Raw genomic sequence first — 18592 nt, 5'->3', positions numbered from 1 at the left:
ACCCTAGTGCAAATATCAATAATTTGGAAATAGGTCTTGATTAATGATACATGTAAAACCCAGTGGAATTGCTCATTGGTTATGGGAAGGGGGAAGAAAAGAACATGAATCATGTAACCAAGGGAAAATATTCTAAATTAAATAAATAAATGCCTTTTTTTTTTTTAAGAAAAGAAGTTTTGCTCTTCTTTGGATTTTTGTGCCTCCTTTACCAAGTGGCCTATTCTACTTTTTATGATATTAATTTCATTAGTATTTTCTTGTGCCTCCTCTACCAAGCCATTGACTTTTTTCCCCATGATTTTCCTGTATCACTCTCATTTCATTTTTTGTCTTATTTGATTTTTTGAAATCCTTTATGAGCTCTTCTATTAATTCTTTTTGGGTTGAGAGCAATTCATATTTTTCTTGGAGGCTTTGGATGCAGCAGTATTGACTTTGCCCTCTGAGTTTGAGTCTACTCTGTCACCAAAATAACTTTTGATGTTGAGTTTATTTTTTGGTTGTTTGCCCTATCCACTGAGTCACCCAGCTCCTTCCCTGATTCTCTTTCTGAAGAAAGTATTCATGCTTTATAGAGGTGAGGCTTCTGTGTGAGCCACAAGTTTTGGGCTCTTCTTGTTCCCAACACATTTTTCAGAGGCAAGATGACATTCCAAAAAAAAGATCTAAACAATGAGTCAGAAAGACCTTAGTTTGAATCCTGCGTTGGACATTTATTAGCTGCATGACTTTGAACAAGTAACAACTTCTCCATTTCCTTATCTGCACAATGGAGTTAATCATAAGCTCAGAGATTTAAAGCCAGAAGGAACTTTAGAGGTCATGTGAAGCAACTCTTTCATTTTTACAGATGAGGAAACTGAGGCCCAGAGGGAGGAAGTGACTCGCCTATTGCAACATGTAGAGTGAGTAGAAGAGTCAAAATGTTTCCTGAGATTCACTGACTTAGTAACTCCATTCCCGAAGCTCTAAATAATAGCACCCAATGCCAGCACCTACCTCTCCGGGGTGTTGTGAGGATCTAATGGGAGTGGAAATGTTTTGAAAACCTCAGAACTATAGAAATGCAAGCTGTGGGTGGTAAGCCCAAGTCCCCTCATTCCATCAGTCTTTCGGCACCCTTCCCTGTTCAAGTATATATTGATTTCACTTGGAAGACCGAATGAGTTCTTCCTCTAATTTCTGTTTCTCCTCAGCCTCTTCATCTGTCTCAAGCTGCGACTCAACCCACAGCAGAGAGAACGGAAGGAGTGAGTCCATTTTTTGTGGTCTGTTTGTGAAGCCTGTATGTGTGCTGCTTGGAGAGTCTTTCTCATTTGTTTAGAAGGCTCAGTGGGTTAGGAGTTCCTCGGGTCATTTCCTAACTGTGTCACCCTGAGCAAGTCACTTACCCCTTTTTGCCTGAGCTTCCTCATCTGTCAAATGAGCTGGAGAAGGAAATGGCCAACCAGTCCACTATCGTTGCCAAGAAAACTCCAAATGGGGTCAGGAAAAGTTGGACACTTCTGAAAATGCACAACACCCCCGGAAGGCAGGTGCTCTCATTGTCCCCAGGGGAGGAAACCGAGGCTGAGAAAGGTCAATGACTTGCCCAGGAGTTACATGGCTAGAAAGTACCTGTCAGGATCCAAACTCAGGACTCCCAGACTCCAAGGTCTGTTACTCCACCTAGAAGCCTCCATAGTCTATATTCTGTGCCGCCCACCTTGCCCTCGGTTACCCCATCTGTAAGAAAAGGGGCCGAGTGATTTCCGAGTTCCCTTCCAGCTCAAGAGTTACCAGACCTGGACTAGCTTCTCGACAGGGTTGAGGGCTTGGGAGACCCCTTTGTTGTCGCTACATGCACATATGTAACATGGAGCTCTGGATACAGATTCATGTACACGTGTAATGTTTATATACATGTGAGTATGTATATACATATTGTTACATGTATGTATACACACATGGTACTTCGTATCCTCCAATAGAATTTTTTTAACCCTTATCCTCCATCTTAGAATCCACTGATTCTAAGCAGAAGAGTGGTAAGGGCTGAGCAATGAAGTTTAAGTGACTTGCCCAGGACCACATATCCAGGAAGTATCGGGCTGGATTTGCCCTCCAACAGAAGAGGAAGGTCCTCGAGGGCAGAGCCTGGCTCGGTTCTCTTTGTGTCCCAAAGCTGAGCACAGCACTTGTTTTTGGTTTTTGTGTTTTAAACCCTGACCTTCTCCAAGGCAGAAGAGCGGTAAGGGCTAGGCAATGGGGGGTTAAATGACTCACCCAGGGTCACCCAACGGGGAAGTGTATGAGGGCAGATTTGAACCCAGGACCTCCCATCTCTGGGCCTGGCTCTCCATCCACTGAGCTACCCAGCTGCCCCAACATAGCACTTGTTGATTGACTGCTGTTAGAGCTAGAGAAAGAGGTAGCTTAATATGTAGTGGGAAGTCCACTGGCTCTAGAGTCAGAGGAACTGGCCTGGAATTCTGACTCGGCCACTTACTGGCTTTGTGTTCCTAGACAGGTCACAGCCCCTCTGGGTTTCTGGTTTTTTCTCTGTCCAATGAGATGGTTGGTCTTCCTGGCCTCTGAGGTCTCTCCCAGCCCTAACTTTCTGTGCCCAAATCTAAAGAGGACTTTTGAGACCACTTTATGCACATTATTTTATAGAGATGGAAAGTGAGGGGGAGAGAGAAACAGAGACCGAGACAGATAAAGAGAGAGGAGAAGATGGAGGGAAGGAGCTGGGGGAGAAGAGAGAGAGGGAGAAAGAGGAAAGGAGAGAAAAGAGAGGAAAGGAGGGAGAGAGAAGAAAAAGGGAGGGAGAAAGGAAAGGAGAGAGAAAAGAGAGGGAGGGAGAAGGAAAAGGAGAGAGAAAAGAGAGGGAGAGAGAAGAAAGAGAGGGAGAAAGAGGAAAGGAGAGAAAAGAAAGAGAGAGGAAAGGAGGGAGAGAGAAAAGAAAAAGGGAGGGAGAAAGGAAAAGAGAGAAAAGAGACGGAGAGAGAAGAAAGAGAGGGAGAAAGAGGAAAGGAGAGAAAAAGAAAGAGAGAGGAAAGGAGGGAGAGAGAAAAGAAAAAGGGAGGGAGAAAGGAAAGGAGAGAGAAAAGAGACGGAGAGAGGGAGGGAATGAGAGTCTGTCCCAAGGTCACCCAGTACAAAGCACAAGCTGACTCAGTCTTCTTCCGGGGAGCCCCAGGTTCTCTTTCCCAGTGTCTGGGATGTGCTCATACTGCTCTGCTGGGGCTCATCAGAGGTAAGTTGCATGTTATTTTCTTTCATGTTTTAATGGTGAGAAACAATCTTCTCTGAAGTGAAACTCAGCTGCAGGGAAAGAATTTCCCAGCATGTGGGAGTGCCAGTTAGAGCTAAGTCTCCACCTCTGGCCAGGCTCCCCTAGCAGGGCTCTCTGGGAGCCGTAGCCAAGCGGCTTGCAGTTACTGTTCAGTGATCCACCAAGTTGCTGGAATCAGTCACTGGAGACCAAACTTCTCTTCACACCTCATGATAGCATTTCCGGACGGGTCTTTGAAAAGCGAAAAATGAGACAGAAGGGAGGAAGGGGCTGCTCGGGGGGCTTGTCCCTTCCCCGGGAATGGGTGTTCCTGGAGGGTAGGGACTACTTCTGTCTCCCCAGCCCCAGGGAAGCTTTGTTAAAGAGGGCTGAACTCCCGCGTGGAGATGCTGAAAATGTAAGTGGAGCCTCCTCAAGGCCACAGCCAAGATCCCAACCCCAATCCCTCTGCCTTGGCTTCACCGTCAGGCTTCCCACTCAGTCGTGATGGGTGTCCCTTCTTTACTGGAAAATCAGGCATTATTGCTTTGTAAAGGTGTTCTAAAGCACTCCCTACCTGAAACCTGAACTCTCCCCAGCCCACCTCCAAAATACCAGTAAAGAAGCTCTTTCAAGTAGGCAGCCTTTCTATAACAGGTAAGGGCTGGGAAGGGCTCTGGAACCATGATCCGTGCTCCTTCCCTTCCCTTCATATGCCTTTCCGTATTCCACGATAGTCTTCCTATTTGTTTTGTTAAAATGCTTCCCAATATCATGCTATTAGGAGGCTTATTTTCTTCAGCCAGTCCCCAACAGGTAGCCATGCAGACACCACAGAGTGGGGGAGAAGGGCATCATTAGCATCATGGGCAGAGCTAGGACCACTGATCAGAGTTCTCCAGTCTTTCCGAATGGGTTTTCTCCATAATGTTGTTCTAGAACAATGGTTCTCCTAGCTCTGCTCACTCTCCCCAGCTATCAGCTCATAAAAGTCTTCCCTGTTGTTTCTGAGGCCGTCCGTTTCTTCTGGTACAATATATTCCGTTGTATTTGCATACTAAGGAAGATGGCCTCTTCTTCAAACCTACAAATAGCCATTGTTTGGCCAATTTGTTTAGCCAGATCCCTATTGAGTGAGCATCCCCTTAGTTTCTAGTTTGGAGCTACTAAGAAATGAGCTGGTCCTGGGTTCAAATTTGAGCTCAGACACTTCTCAGCTGTGTGACCCTGGGCAAGTCCCTTAGCCCCCATTGCCTAGCCCTGACCACTGTTTTGTCTTGGAACCAATACAGTACTGATTCCAAGACAGAAGGTCGGGGCTTAAGAAAAATAAAAAGGAAATGAGATGCAAGAAATACTTTTGCACATATGCATACTATTCCTCTTTCTTTGATTTCTTTGAAGGTTGGTACAGACTGTCAAAGGGTATTGCAAGGTACAGTGCCTTTGGGGGCAGGCAAATGGCATTTCAGAATGCCCGGAGCGACTTACGCTCCACTCTGAGTGTACGGATATCCGGGTTTTCTTGGTGCCCCTCCGACATTTGTCATTTTCACCAACCCGATGGTAAAACTTCGGCTTGTGTTTCTCTAATTATTAGTGATTTGAAACACTTCTAAAATGTGATTGTTCATAGCTTGTATTTGTCCCTTTGAATATTCCCTGTTCATATCCTTTGACTATCAGGCAGTGGCTCTTATAAATGTAAGTGGGCTCGTGTCTTGGATAGGAGACTTTTCTCAGACAGACATTGCTGAGATCCCCAGTTACCCATTTCCGTTCTGGTTTAAATGCATTCGGTCTGTTTGCACCAAAATTTTATATTAAATAAAATTGTCCACTTTATCTAATACAATCGAGTTTGGGATGAATCTATGAACAACACAACCAATGACATAACAAAGGGGAGGAGTGATCTGATTGGCAAATTGATGAAATACAATTTCAATTCAATTTCATTCCGTTAAAGAAGCACTCGTAGTGCTGGGAATAGAGACAAAAATGAAACATTGCCTGCCCCTGAGGAGCTGCCATTCTGCTTACTCAAAAAGAAAGGGGAAAGGATGAAGACCAGAGAAAACGAGGAGGGAGGAAGAATAGGGAGTTACAGAAATGAAGAGGAAGGAGGAGGAAACTGAGCCTGGTCTATTCGAAGTGTGGTGGATGAAGCAGGACTAATTTTTTTTTAAAAAGTTGTTTCTGTGTGTAAATGAGGAAGTAAGAGCAATCAAGGCTGAAAGATAAGAAAACACAGGGCGCTCTTTCATTAAACAAATGCTTTATTGTGCTTCTTATTGATTCAGTCACTATTGATTTTGGCTTTTAAAAAGGGAACAGAAAAGCTCTTGGACTCCCTGGACAAGTGCTTCCTCCCACAAAGGGGTACAGCTAAGGGCTGGAGAGGCAGCCAACTTTCTGAGAGTCTGGGAGATTGGTAGTTCCCCTCAGAGAAAGGCTCTTCAGAGAAGCTCAGGGTTGGGCAGAGCAGGTGGAGATGGGTATTTTGTGGCCAGCGCCTGGTCCTTCCTACCAAATATGGGCAGACACTGCTTAAACAAGGCCTGTCTCCATCCCTCCTACCCACTGCCAGTGCCTTTCCTCTGAGGAAACATTCCATGACACCGAGTATGTTTGGTATGTACGGCGTGGCTATTTGTATGTTCTCTCCTTCAGGACATGTGAGGATGGGCTGGCCCAGTAACTCAATGGATTGATTGCCCATCTAACTGCATGTCTTCATCTGGACAATAGACAATTTCCATCCATTTGTTTTTTCCTTTATGGATTGTTGGGCCAGGCTCTGTTGAGTCACCATGGATCTCATGGAGGAAGTCTTGCAGTGTCTTGGGGCTGGTCCTCATCACACCAAGTCAGCCATTAATAGGAGTGTTTGGAGGATACAACTGGCAGGACATCTCTTCTATTTGGACCTTACATAGGACCTCAGCAGTGACTGAGGTGAACATCTTTCAGGTGAACTTTCAGCAGCCTGCTTTGTGTCTTGTTTGATGATAACGATCAGAGGGTTATTAAGCAGTTGCAGTTGGGTGGTACAGTGGATAGTGTTGGATTTGGAATTGGGAAGATGCAGCCCGAGAAGAGTCACTTAACCTGTTTGTTTCCTTCTCTGTAAAATGGGCATAGTAACAGCCGCTGCCTCGTAGGTTTGTGGTGAAGATCAGATGGGATAATAGTGTTTAATATATAGTATAAATGCAATTTTCTAATATCTCGGTTCCAATTTTATCTAATCGTTCTTTGATTTAGAGGTGAACCAAAGACAAGTCCAGTCTGTTTCTGGACAATTGAGAAACTCTAAAGATGAGTTCTGCTGCAGAGAATTGCTGGGGAAAGCCGGCCTGCTGCCCAGTTTTCATCCAGGATACCCGAGTCGGATATCATCAGGATATGCTGAGTGTGTGAGCCATGCTTCTGCTTTCTTAAGGTCATTACTTTCCAGGGCCTCCTCCTCAGTAGTCCTTTGGGAACAGGATGTTCTCTGTGAGGTTTCTTTCCTTCAGGTTTGTGTCTCCAGGATAACTTAGCATAGGAGGAAGGGTCTTAGAGGGAGCCAAGGCAACAAATGAGAGTTGTGAGAAGTGCAGCATCCTTCTCTCTGGCCTTTCACAGTCAGCAGGGTGGTCATGACACCCACAGAAGCCTGGAATTCAGCTCCAATGCTGCTCCCACTATATAATTATCCTATATAATTATAAGAATGAAACCTGTCCCCATCTGCTGATGCCCACAGCTATCACTGGTGGGTCTAACTTCAAATTCAGTTGGAGATGGGATTGCAGGGAGACTCAGCCCTCAGGACACAGAGCTTGGGACCCAGTGAGGTCACTGATGGTGATGGGGCCCCACTGGGGAGGAGCTTGATGGGCTGTGGCTTGCAGGGAACAAAGTGGCCTTTGGCAGTTTCCTATTTTAATTATTCTTGCTAACTAGGTGCTAGGTTCAGTTGTTTCTCCCTGAGAAAGTGCTTGACTGAGAATGTCCTTTACATTTTAATACCCTGGGACAATGCCCTGATTATCCTACCTACCTGATGTCTTACTTAGGGATATACTTGTATCAGTTCTCTGGGGGTTAAAAAAAAAGTATCTGAGGCATACACATATTTTAAATATAATCTGCTTTGTTACATTTTCTCCACCACTTTCATAAATCTCAAGACAAACAAAAGAAGAAATCAAGCCCCATTTGTAGTGTTTGCTGATTTCCGAGGTATAAATGCTCACAGTGAACATTAAATAATCAGCTCCAGTTTGACTTGACTCCAGTATATTCCTGGCTTTGACTATGTCTACTTCATAAGAACACAATAGCAAGAAATTAATTGATCTGGGATATTAATGCATTGCTTGTGGAGTTGTGAATTGATCTAACCATTCTGGATGGCAATTTGGAACTAAGCCCAAAGGACATTAAAAGACTGTCTGCCCTTTGACCCAGCCATAGCACTGCTGGGTTTGTACCCCAAAGAGATAAAAAGGAAAAAGACTTGTACAAGAATATTCATAGCTGCACTCTTTATGGTGGCCAAAAATTGGGAAATGAGGGGCTGCCCTTCAATTGGGGAATGGCTGAACAAATTGTGTGTATGTGATGGTGATGGATACTATTGTGCTCAAAGGAATAATGAACTGGAGGGATTCCATGTGAACTGGAACGACCTCCAGGAACTGATGCAAAGCGAAAGGAGCAGAACCAGGAGAACATCATACACAGAGACTGATACATTGTGGCACAATGGAATGTAACTGACTTTGCTATCAGAAGCAATGCAATGACTCAGGACAATCCTGAGGGACTTAGGAGAAAGAATGTATCCACATCCAGAGGAAGAACTGTGGGAGCAGAAACACAGAAGAAAAACAACTGCTTGATCACATGGGTCATGGGGATATGGTGGGGATGAAGATCACCCTTGTGCAAATATCATAGGTCTTGATCAAGGACACATGTAAAACCCAGTGGATTTGTGCGTTTGCTACAGGGTGAAGGGGGGGAGGGAAAAAACATGAATCTTGTAACCATGGGAAAATATTTTAAATTAATTAAATAAAATGTTTCAATTTTAAAAAAGAAATGATCTTTGAGAAAGACAATTGAATTATTGCAGTAAAGACTTAAATCTTTGGCAGTTGAAATGGAGGCAGGAGGTGGTACAATGGTTAGAACACTATCAGGAAGTCTTGAGTTCAAGTTCCAGACTCAGACACTTACTAGCTGTATTATTCTGACTCCTTTCTCAATTTTTTCTGTAGAATAGTAGTCAGAGTAGTCCTTACCTCCCTGGGTAGTTGTGAAGACTAAGTGAGACAGCATTTGGAAAGCCTTTATCAGACTTCAAGCATTGTGTAAATGCTAGGCATTGATATTTTTGTTACTTACATTTGTCCTTTGTTACTGGCGGATCTAGAGTCAGAATGGTACAGACCAAATTCAAGGCAGCTAGGTGGTACAGTGAACAGAGAGCCATGCCTGGAGTCAGGAAGATTCATCTTCCTGAGTTCCATTTGGCCTCAGACACTTTCTAGCTGTGTGGCCTTGGGCAAGTCACTTCACCTTGTTTGCCTCAGTTTTTCATCTGTAAAATGAGCTGGAGAATGAAATGGAAAATCCAGAAAACTCCAAATGGGGCAATGAATAGTCCAGTACATCTGAACAATAGCAAAGACTAAATTCGATCAATTCAACCAACATCAAATAAACACTGGATACAAAAACAAAACCAAAAATCAAATCTGTCTTCAAGGAGTCTCCCAGGGAATACAAGACACAAAGAGCAGGCAAGATAATTTGAGATAAGAGATTAACATTACAGCTGAGGGGAATTGAGGAAGGCTTCCTGGAGGTGGCCCCTAACCAAGTAAGAAATCAGGATAGGAGCAGGAGGCTTTGAATGCCAGGCAGAAGAATTTGGTTTGTCTTAGAGGCAAGGGAGACCCCCCTAGAGCTTTAGAACAAAGAAGTATTTCAGGTAGATTTGTAGTTAGGAAGATTAGGTTGTCAGTTGTGAAAGAAGTGATTAGAGGGGGAGACTGGAGGCAGGAACCCCTCCACCCCAGGCCTTATGACAACAACTCAGGAATGAAGGCCTGGCTTGGGCCAAATCCCTCATTTTACATGAAGGGGAGACCAAGGCAGGGAAAGAAACACAAAGGAAGAGAGAGACAGAGAGCACAGAAGGTCATAGGGGTAGTGAATAGCAGTCAGGTTTTGAATCCACTTCCTGATTCTAGATGCCAGATTCTTTGTTTAAAAAGAACCAGACATGAAGATTATGAATTTAATCAACAGGAGTACTTTGGCATACAAAGAATAAAAAAAGAGTAGGACAACTGTAGCCTTCGTCTTGTCTTTTACTTAAAAATTGCTTAGCCCAGTGCCTGGCACATAGTAAGTGCTTAGTACATGCTTGTCCCAAACAACTTTTTGTATCTTTGAATGCCACTTTGTGTTCTAAATCATGACGGGTTTCCCCATGCTTGTGTCACTAGCTATCAATTTTCTATTTGAAGTATGAAATGTCACAAGAGACTGAAAAGATAACTCCAAGGAATTGCCAGGAATCTCCAAGAGGGCCCTTTGGATAACAGCTATCTTTCCCCCTAAAGTCCCTCCCTCAGCTGCCTTGTAGCTAAGCTCTGGACTGTCAGAACCAACTAGAAAAATCCCCCATTCCTTAATCAGGCACCTTCTGGAGTTCTGAATGTCCCAGGTGGCAAACCAACGCTCAGAAGATTGTTTCATTGGAAGAGAGACAGACAGACACAGGAGAGGAGAAACCAGTAAGGGGCCAGACAAGAGGTGTTTCAGACTAACCAGGTACAAGGATGAATCTGTGCTCTCCGGGGGGGGGGGGGGGGGGGGGGGGGGGTTCTCCAGCAATGCAGACGACCATTTTTCTACATATCCTCAGAAGTTCTGGCCCCTCATCCATGTCCTTCCATCTGCCCCAAAGGGGACCATTTTCCTTTTAATCAGTTTCTCCTACTTACTTGCCCCGAGTTAAATACATTCTGGGAGCTTTTGAGTTCACACCTTGAATCTTGGCTAAGAATTGTCCCCCCACCCCACCCCATATTGTTCCTTGGCCAAGATTCTGGTTTAAATCTAATCTCTCCTTCTAAATCCTGCTCATTTATCTCTTAATCTTTTTAGTCTTTCTTTACTGGACTGAAACTGGCCTCCATCTTCTTTCAGAGGCACTGGCCTGGCTCACTGCTCCTGGACCTCTTATCCCTGTCCTTTCAGAGAACAAAGCGCAAACAAGGAGTTCCATGAGCCTCACTTGTGTGGTTCTCAGTCCAAGTGTCTTTCCCTCAGTGGGGATGCTTTGATCAAAGTCCCCTTTTAGGATGGGCTGATCTGAGGACTTTCTAGCGGTTCCGGAACATCAAAGAAGGAATAAGGGAGGCTGGATTTGGTCTTACCTGGGGCTTTGGAGATGATTTATTTCACAGAATTTCAGAGTCTCTGAGACAGAAAGGCCCCTTGAGGCCATCTAGTACATCAGAAAAAGCATTCTCTAGAAAATCCCTAATAAGGGGCCATCCAGATCTTGTGTTTGAAGATACTGAGGGAGGGGGGAATCCACTACAGTGCCGGACTTGGGGAAATAAAGACCAAAATGCAACATAGTCCCTTCCTGCCCTCCACAAGTTTATATTCCAATTTACTTTAGTGGTATTAAAAATCTATCCTGCCTCCTCAGTGTGGTATAGTGGACTGAGCCAGCCTTTAAGTCAGGAAGTTCTGGGTTCAAGTCCTGTCTTTCCTATATATATATATATATATATGTCTGTGCAACCCTGGGGGCAAGTCACTCGATCTCTCAGGACAGGAGGTAATTCTCAGAGACAAATTGTTAAGAAGATGCCAACCTGGGGGGAGGTGGGAGGGGCAGAGCTTCTGCAGTTAGGATTCCTTTCTACCAATGAAATGACACACACACTTCAGTCCCATCCTCTTTACTCTTTTTTTTTTTCCATATATGCTCTGTCTCAATCTGTCTTTCTGTCTGTCTCTCCGACTCACTGTCTCTCTCCATCTGTCTGTCTCTGTCTCTGTCTTCAAGCCTCTGATAAGGAGATGTCCCTAACCCCTCTGTATTTGTCCTTGATCTCCACAGGGAACAAAAGGTCTCTGAAAGCCAAATCTGTGCTCATCCTTAACCTCTGGGCTCCATTTGGCCCTCTTGACCACCTTTCTCTTCTCTTCTCTCTGGTTTGGGTCCTCTTCTGGTACTTTTTTTTTTAACCCCTTACCTTACATCTTGGAATCAATATTGTGTATTGGTTCTCATCTCAAACCTAACATGGCTAAAACAAAGAAGGGAAGGGAAAAGGGAAGGGAAGGGAAAAAGGGAAGGGAGGGGAAGAAAGGAAGGGAAGGGGAAAAGGAAGGGGAAGGGAAGGGAACCCCATTAAGCACATGCCTCCTCCTAACTTCCCTGTTTCTATTCAGGGTTCCCAGATCCTTCCGGGCACCCAGGTTCCCAAGCACTTAATAAGCACTAGGAATAGAACCTGAGATACAAATGTGAAAGCCAAGACAGCCCTTCTCTTCAGGAAGCTCCAGTAATAATGCCACATCTCTCAAGTTGCTCTGAATGGCCCTCGTCTTGGGAATGCCATTTTGCTCTGCTTTGAGAACACAAAATAATAATAAACTGTGATGAGAGCTGCATCATGTTTCTGCCCGCTGCTTTACTGCTTGCAGAAGGAAGACGCCGTCCTCTTGCTTACCGTGAGCTGGGCAGCCTAAGTGATGGGAAATGTGTTTAACCCCATCGATCCATGTAATGACAGAGTCCCAACATAGCACAGGCCCTGCTTGTCCCTCCAACACCTGAAAATACATAAAACAGAAGCCTCTGACTGCCAACTCCCTCTGGCCCGGCTGTACGGAGCTAAAGAACAAGCCAGAATGAGAGGGGATGCTGCTTGTTTTTAATAGGAGGTCAGAGTCCATTTACCCACCTTACCATTTGTTTAACCTGCCTTTTGAGAGTTGTTGGCGGGGTGGCCTAATGAGAGGGGAAGGAAGGCTCAGTCAGGCAGGCCTGCCTCAGATTCCAGCTCTTTGAGAGAACCCATACTAGCTCTCCTAAATGCCTCTTTTGATGAGCCATAATCTGCCTGAAATATAGCACGGATTGAAGTGACTGTGGCTGAGAGGTGGCCTCAGCACAGTGGATAAAAAGCCCTGGGTCTTCGGGAATTGAGCCTCCACTTCTTACTAGAGGGGTGACTCTGGGTAAGTCACTTAGCCTGAGCGTTGCTCTCTCCTCTCTCCAATGGGGATGACATCACCCAGTACAAACTACCTCCCAAGTGCAGTCAGGCCCCAGGGATAGAGGCAGCATAGGCCCAGATCGTTTGGGACCTGCAGGAAGTCTTCCACTTACTGTCTCCCAGCTGTGTGCCCTAGGGAGTCCTCCAAAGAAGGGAGGATCTGGGGTTCCCATTAACCAGGTTCTCCTTCCAGGAAGAGCTGGGACAAACCTCTTTGGATGGCTGAAAGGCCTCTTGTTGGGGCTCTGGGACATGAATGAAGATGGGTCTGGAGACTTGGATAAGGTACTGGATCGGCTCTCTTTGAAGCACATTTAGAGCCCCTCCCCGCCATCCCTCTTATGGAAAGACTCTGGGGGACCAGTCAAAGGGGCAGGTGGGAGTGTAGGTCAGCCATCAAACCCAGGGAAGATGGGTTCTGCTGCAAAGCCATCACGGAGAAGCGTTTCTTACCAAGGGTCTATAAGGCCCAAGCGCTGTCCTAAGTACTGGAGATAAGGAGATCCAGAATGAAAAAATCCTGCCTTTCCAGGAGCATCTGGGAGAGACAAAGGAAGAGGTAGGAGGTGCCGGGAATTCCTTCAGGATAGAAGGAAGCTCTTCCTACCAACTTCACACTAGCCTAGTAGATTTATGGGCTTAGAGTTGCTTTGAGCCCTGAGGGTTGGAAGAGATGTGCCCACTAGGATCATGGGGGTTATTCTAATTATTCACAACTGGCTCCCCCCTTCCCCATGCCCCCCATGTGGATTCAGTTAGGTCACTTCTTCCTGACCTCATTGGGGGTTTCCTTGGCAAAGATACTGGACTGGTTGGTCATTTCCTTCTCCATCTCATTTGACAGATGAGGATGCTGAGGTAAGCAGGGTGAAGTGACTTGCCCAGGGTCATAGTTAGCATTTGAACTCAGGTCTTCCTGACTCCAGACCAGTGGCTCTGTCTATTTCCCTGCTGAAGCTGCCCTTCATCAAACTCATTGGCAGGGGAGGTGGGAGGAACAAGCAGCTAGAGGGGAAGAGAGAAGCAGAAAAGGTCTCAAGAATCAGCCCCTGACTTTTTTTTTTATAGCATTGACTATACCTACCACCTCATTATCCTCATTACCACCCAGTCCTTCCTCTACTCAAGAGACTCCAGTGGCTCCCTGTCACCTCTAGGACCCAACAGAAAATCCTCTGGTTCTGCTATCTCTGCCATCTTCTTACACCTTGCTCTCCAACACATCCTTTTTCAGACAAGCTGTTCCGAATGCATGACAGACCTCCTGACGGGGCCCCTTGAGTCTGGAATGCTCCCCCCTATCCCCCTACCTTGGTTTCCTTTCTTGGAGTCCCAGCGAAAAGCTCCTTCTGCAGGAAATCTTTCCCCAACGCTGATGCTTCTAAGCGAACATTCGCATTTCTCCCACCCATGTCTGCTGGCTCCTTGCCTCTGATTAGGATCTCTCTGAGGGCAGGGATTGCTTTTTGCCTTTCTCTCGGAAGGCTGCCCAACTAGGTGGTGGGTGTGGGTGAGCCCGGGCCGACTCTTCAGGGTCCCATATAGGGTTGTCCAGGCAAAGATCCTGGCTTGGTTGGCCATTTGACAGCCGAGGAACTGAGGCAAACAGGCTAAAGTGACTTGCCCAGGACCCCACAGCCAGAAAGTGACTGAGGTTAGATTTGAGCTCAGGAAGACTCCCAACTCCAGGTCCTGCACTCTATCCACTGGGCCACCTAGCTGCCCCTTGCCTGACACTCAATAGACACTGGATGTTCATTGACTGACTCACTGATCATCCTGGGAGATGGGTGCTATTCCTGAAATAAGAGGCAGGAGTGTAGCTGGAGCAGTCAGCTGGAGGTTCTAGATGGTGGAGGTAATGTAGGTGCCCTTTCCACCACTGAGCTTCCCGGTAGTTTCCAGGAATTTTCTTCCTGGGGCTCCCTTCTGCCTCAGATACATGGATCTTGTCTGTCGCTGCGCTTCCCTGTGACTTCCACTTATTTTCTTCCCTTGGCTCCCTATTGTCTCTGGGATGTTGCATCTTCCAGTTTGTTTGCATCCTGTTTTGGCCTATTCTTTGGATGTCAGTGGGCCTCTTGGCTACCTGCTCTTCGGAAGCTTTAGGGCTGGGCCAGGGGCCAGAGACCTCTCTTTCCGCATCGCTGAAACTCCTCTTTTCCCTCTCCAGCTCCTGCACCAGGGGCAATGAAGGGCTCTCCCTGTAAGTAGAGCTGTCCCGGGGAGTACGTAGAGGCAGATTCCCACCTCTGCGCAGCCGCTGAACCCAGCCGGCTCGGCTCCTTGGATGCTTGCCGGCTCTGGGCAAAAAGCCGTCGATGCCCGCCCGCCCCCGCGCTAGGCCGCACCCCTCCCTGTCGTGCCCACCAATCAGAAGCTGAGCTCTTCTCTCCTGGCTGGGCTCTCAGCGAGTCCCCGCCCCTCGGTCTGAAGGACCAATGGGAGGCCGGTCCGCGGGGGAGGGGGCGGGGCCGGGCGCGCGCCGATCCGTGCAGCGCCCGCGAGGGGCCAGTTGGCAGTTGGGAGCCGGGACGCCCCGGAGGCGGCGGCGGCGGCTGCGGCGGCTGCGGCGGCCGTGCGAGGAGCGGGTGGTGGCGGCGGTGGCGGCGGCCGTCCCGGGAGCAGAACGCCGAGCAGGGTGAGCGGGCGGAGGGCCGGCAGGGGAGGGGAGGGGAGGGGGTCCGGAGTCTGGGGAGGAGCTCGGGCTGGGCTGTGGAGGTGGGGGAGGGGAGGGGCTGCGGGCGCGCGAGCGTGAGCCGGGGGTGGAGGAGCGGGCTGCGCGCGCGCTCCTGAGTCTCCCGCCCCTCCCTCTCGGCCCCTCCCGGAGTCCGGGCCTCTGGGGTGGGGCTGCGGGCCGAGCCCCCCTTCTTCTCTGCTTTGGGAGTTCCTCGGGTTGGCCTCAGCGGGGGATGGAGGGGAAACTGAGGCCCAGAGGGGACCCCGTAGTGCCAAGAGGGCCTGGAAAGGGGTATCTCTCGCAGCGCCCTCAAAATAGAAGTTAGATGGTGGGGCCCCTAGCGCCCAGCCTGTCCCCGGGGTGTCCAGCCACGGGCCCGCTCCTTGATCCGTTCCCGGGAGGCCCCGAAGCAGCGGGGAAACGCCCGGGCCAGGCCGGTGTCTGGAGGGCGGAGAAAGCCCGACGGCTTCCCTCCCTCCCTCCGTCTGTCAGTCCGAGTTGGCGCTGGGCCGAGCTGTGCCGACAGACCCTCCTAGTGGCAGTGACCTTGGGGCCCGGGCCATGGGAGGTTCCGCCCCGGGGGACAGCTCGGAGCGCCTGTCTGAAGCCTGCGGCACTGAGGCCCCGCTCAGCTGCGGAGCCCTCGGAACTCCTCAGCCTGGCCCAGGCGGGATGGGCCCGCGGCCTCAGGAAGGAAGGTGCCATGAGGCCACTCCCTGGGTGAGCAGTTAATGAAGGGCGGGCCCTGGAGCCCGCCCTGAAGAGCCGTCCCAAGGCACCTGCCGCCCTCCCCAGGAGCCCTCACCTGCTGCCCCTCCAACCTGCTGGGCAAAAGCAGATGCCGTGCAAACCGAACAGCAGCACAAACTCTCTTAGCGATGGCAAGAAAAGTAACAAAGTCCGGCGGCTCAGGTCCTCCTGGGGGGAGGCTGCCCCACGTTGGTAGGAACCAGCTCTTTACCACAGAATCTCCCATCCCGAGGACTGCCGAAGCCATCCAGTGCCCCCCGCCCTGGGCACAGCCCACAGCTGTGCCTGGCCCCCAGTGGGGCCACCCTGGCCAGCCTCCTGGGCAAAAGGCCTCCCAGCCACTCCCCAGCATGCCCCCAGAGCTGCCCTTTGTCCTGCCCTGGGAGGCCCTTCCCCGCCATGATCTTCAAGGGCAGTCTGCAGCTCTGGAGCCCCGGCTTCTTCTGGCTCCCACCGAGGGGTCTGCCCTCCCACAGTCTGTGGAAGTAGGAAAAGGAATGCGTTTTCTGAGGCACCTGCTGTCTGCCAGGCTCTGTGCTGTGCCCTCGCCAGTGAGGGGTTCATTGACATTCAGTGACTTGCGCGGGATCACCCAGCCAGAGTCCAGGCCCTCAGGGGAAGCCACGCGGAAGAGTTTAGTTATCCCTATTTGCCTTTTTCAGTTTAGTCTAATTTTTTATTGCCTCAATCATCCATGTGCTTTTTATGGTCAGTTGAAAATATGGCAACCTCGCCAGTGATTGATTAAAATTGTTCAGCACCAGGGGAGAGCTAGGTGGCTCAGTGAATTGAGCGTCAGGCGTGGAGATGGGAGGTCCTGGGTTCAAATGTGGCCTCAGACACTTCCTAGCTACATGACCCTGGGCAAGTCACTTAACCCCCATGGCCTAGCCTTTATGGCTCTTCTGCCTTGGAACCCTTACACAGTACTGATTCTAAGAAGGGAAGAGTTTAAGAAACTAAAATGTTCAGTGGCAAGGAGTGTCTACTTTAGAGCTAGACAACCCAACTTGGTGGGGTGGGGTGGCAAGAGTGGTTTAGAACTGGGTTTGAACCCTCCCTCGCTATGTGAATTTGGACAAATCACTTTACTTCTTAGTGCCTCAGTTTCTTCTTCTGTGAAATGGAGATAACACTTAGTACCTACACTTCACAGGATTGTGCTGGGGCTTAAGTGTGATCAGATGTAAAGCATTTTACAATATGTTTTTAAACTGTTATGTCACCTTCCGTCTTAGAATCAATACTGTGACAGAAGAGCCTTAAGGGCTGGGCAATGAGGGTTTAGAGACTTATCCAGGGTCACCCAGCTGGAAAGTGTCTGAGGTCAGATTTGAACCTGAGACCTCCCATCTCAATCCACTGAGTCACCCAGCTGCCCCCACACTTTTCATTTCTGTAAGTGTATTGGCTATTACCCTCATCGCCAGCATTATTATTGTTAGAGAGTTTGCAAGTTGACATCAAACCATTAATCCCAGGCGTTCTCCCAGATCCTCCCCCCACTTCTGTTTTCTGCCATGCTCCAGAAAGCCAAACCTCGTTTTCTGATACTATTCTTTGCTGGCCATTCCTTTCCCAAGTCTGCTTTTCTCTTTGGAAGCTCCAGTCTTAGATCAGCCCCTCTGCTCTCAAGGGCTTCCCCTTGGGCCTTGCAACGAGTAGGTGCCTACTCAGTGTCGACTCAGTTGAATTCTGTTTGTTGCCCAAGATGTAGTCATGATTCTTTACATTCTCTGGCAGTTTCTCTCATTAGTGCCCATGTGACTCAACAGAAGGGGGTGGGAATGACCAGGCTTGACCAGCTTTGGGAAGCTTGTCACCAAACTCCCCACTAGCCATCTCTCCCTCCCCAGTCTCTGCCTGGACCTGGCCTTGCCAGCACCCCTGTCATGTCGTCACTGAGGATGAGCCGGTATCTGTTGTAGAGCTTGCGTCCAGCTTCCTTCCTTCGTTCCTTCTCATTCTTACTCCCTCTTGCTCAGTGCCTCAGCCTTCCTATTTCCAACCTTTTCAGGCAGTTCGAGTGATGCTTGCTGCCCCTCCAGGTCCTTTTCGAAACCATCCCCCGGCTTTTGAATGAGAACATTCTTCTTGCCCTTGGAGCATGAGTAGCCATTAGCCATTCTCTGTGGCAAAAATAGCAAACATCTTGTAGTCTCCGCAGGCCATTCAGTGCTCCCTTAATCCTGATTTGGTGTGAGGGTTATATAAGCATAGAGTTGGAGCTGTAAGGAACCTTCCAGGTCATCGACTCCAACCCCCTCATTCTGACTTGCTCAGGGTCACACAGTGAGGAAACCTTTCTGACCTCAGGTCCATTGTTCTCTCCCAATAGGTTTGGGATGGAAACAGTTATTGGGACATAAATCATTTTGGAACTTGGTGGAATAATTTTATCTGAAATCTCTGCTGTGATTGGCGCCCTCCTGTTTGTAGTGTTGGGGAAGTGGAGGAAGCATCAGAGGAAGCCCAAGTGTCATTTACTCCCTGGAATGTCTGACCACCCATCTTCAGGTTTGGCTTTCTCCCTGTTGAGCCACCTTGCTGTCTCTTAGTGTGCTGGATTCTTACAAGGAAATGCAACCCTTTTGC

General features: G+C 48.4%; 1 protein-coding gene and 1 long non-coding RNA gene across 5 annotated transcripts in view; one reads left to right on the top strand and one right to left on the bottom strand.

Moving 5' to 3' along the window:
- Positions 1–10145: 10145 nt before the first annotated feature.
- LOC103101520 (uncharacterized) lies at positions 10146–14889 on the bottom strand. Its single transcript, XR_472132.3, has 5 exons — positions 14339–14889; positions 13343–13572; positions 13021–13105; positions 12019–12121; positions 10146–11913 (listed from the first exon to the last, which is right to left on the bottom strand). It is a non-coding gene; the product is annotated as an uncharacterized LOC103101520 (long non-coding RNA).
- Positions 14890–15065: 176 nt separating this feature from the next.
- Positions 15066–18592, top strand: part of FARP2 (FERM, ARH/RhoGEF and pleckstrin domain protein 2) — an 85995-nt gene continuing 82468 nt past the window's right edge. For 2 of the 4 annotated variants that reach the window (XM_056808604.1, XM_056808603.1), the window contains exon 1: positions 15066–15208. The gene's annotated coding sequence lies outside the window, so the exon portion shown is untranslated. Of the gene's footprint in view, positions 15209–15375; positions 15968–18592 lie in introns of those variants that run through there. The other 2 variants (XR_008914271.1, XM_056808602.1) reach the window with 2 other exon arrangements.

Source organism: Monodelphis domestica, chromosome 8 (genome assembly GCF_027887165.1).
Source record: "Monodelphis domestica isolate mMonDom1 chromosome 8, mMonDom1.pri, whole genome shotgun sequence".
NCBI classification, from domain to species: Eukaryota; Metazoa; Chordata; class Mammalia; order Didelphimorphia; family Didelphidae; genus Monodelphis; species Monodelphis domestica.
This window is presented reverse-complemented; position numbering and strand designations above follow the sequence as displayed.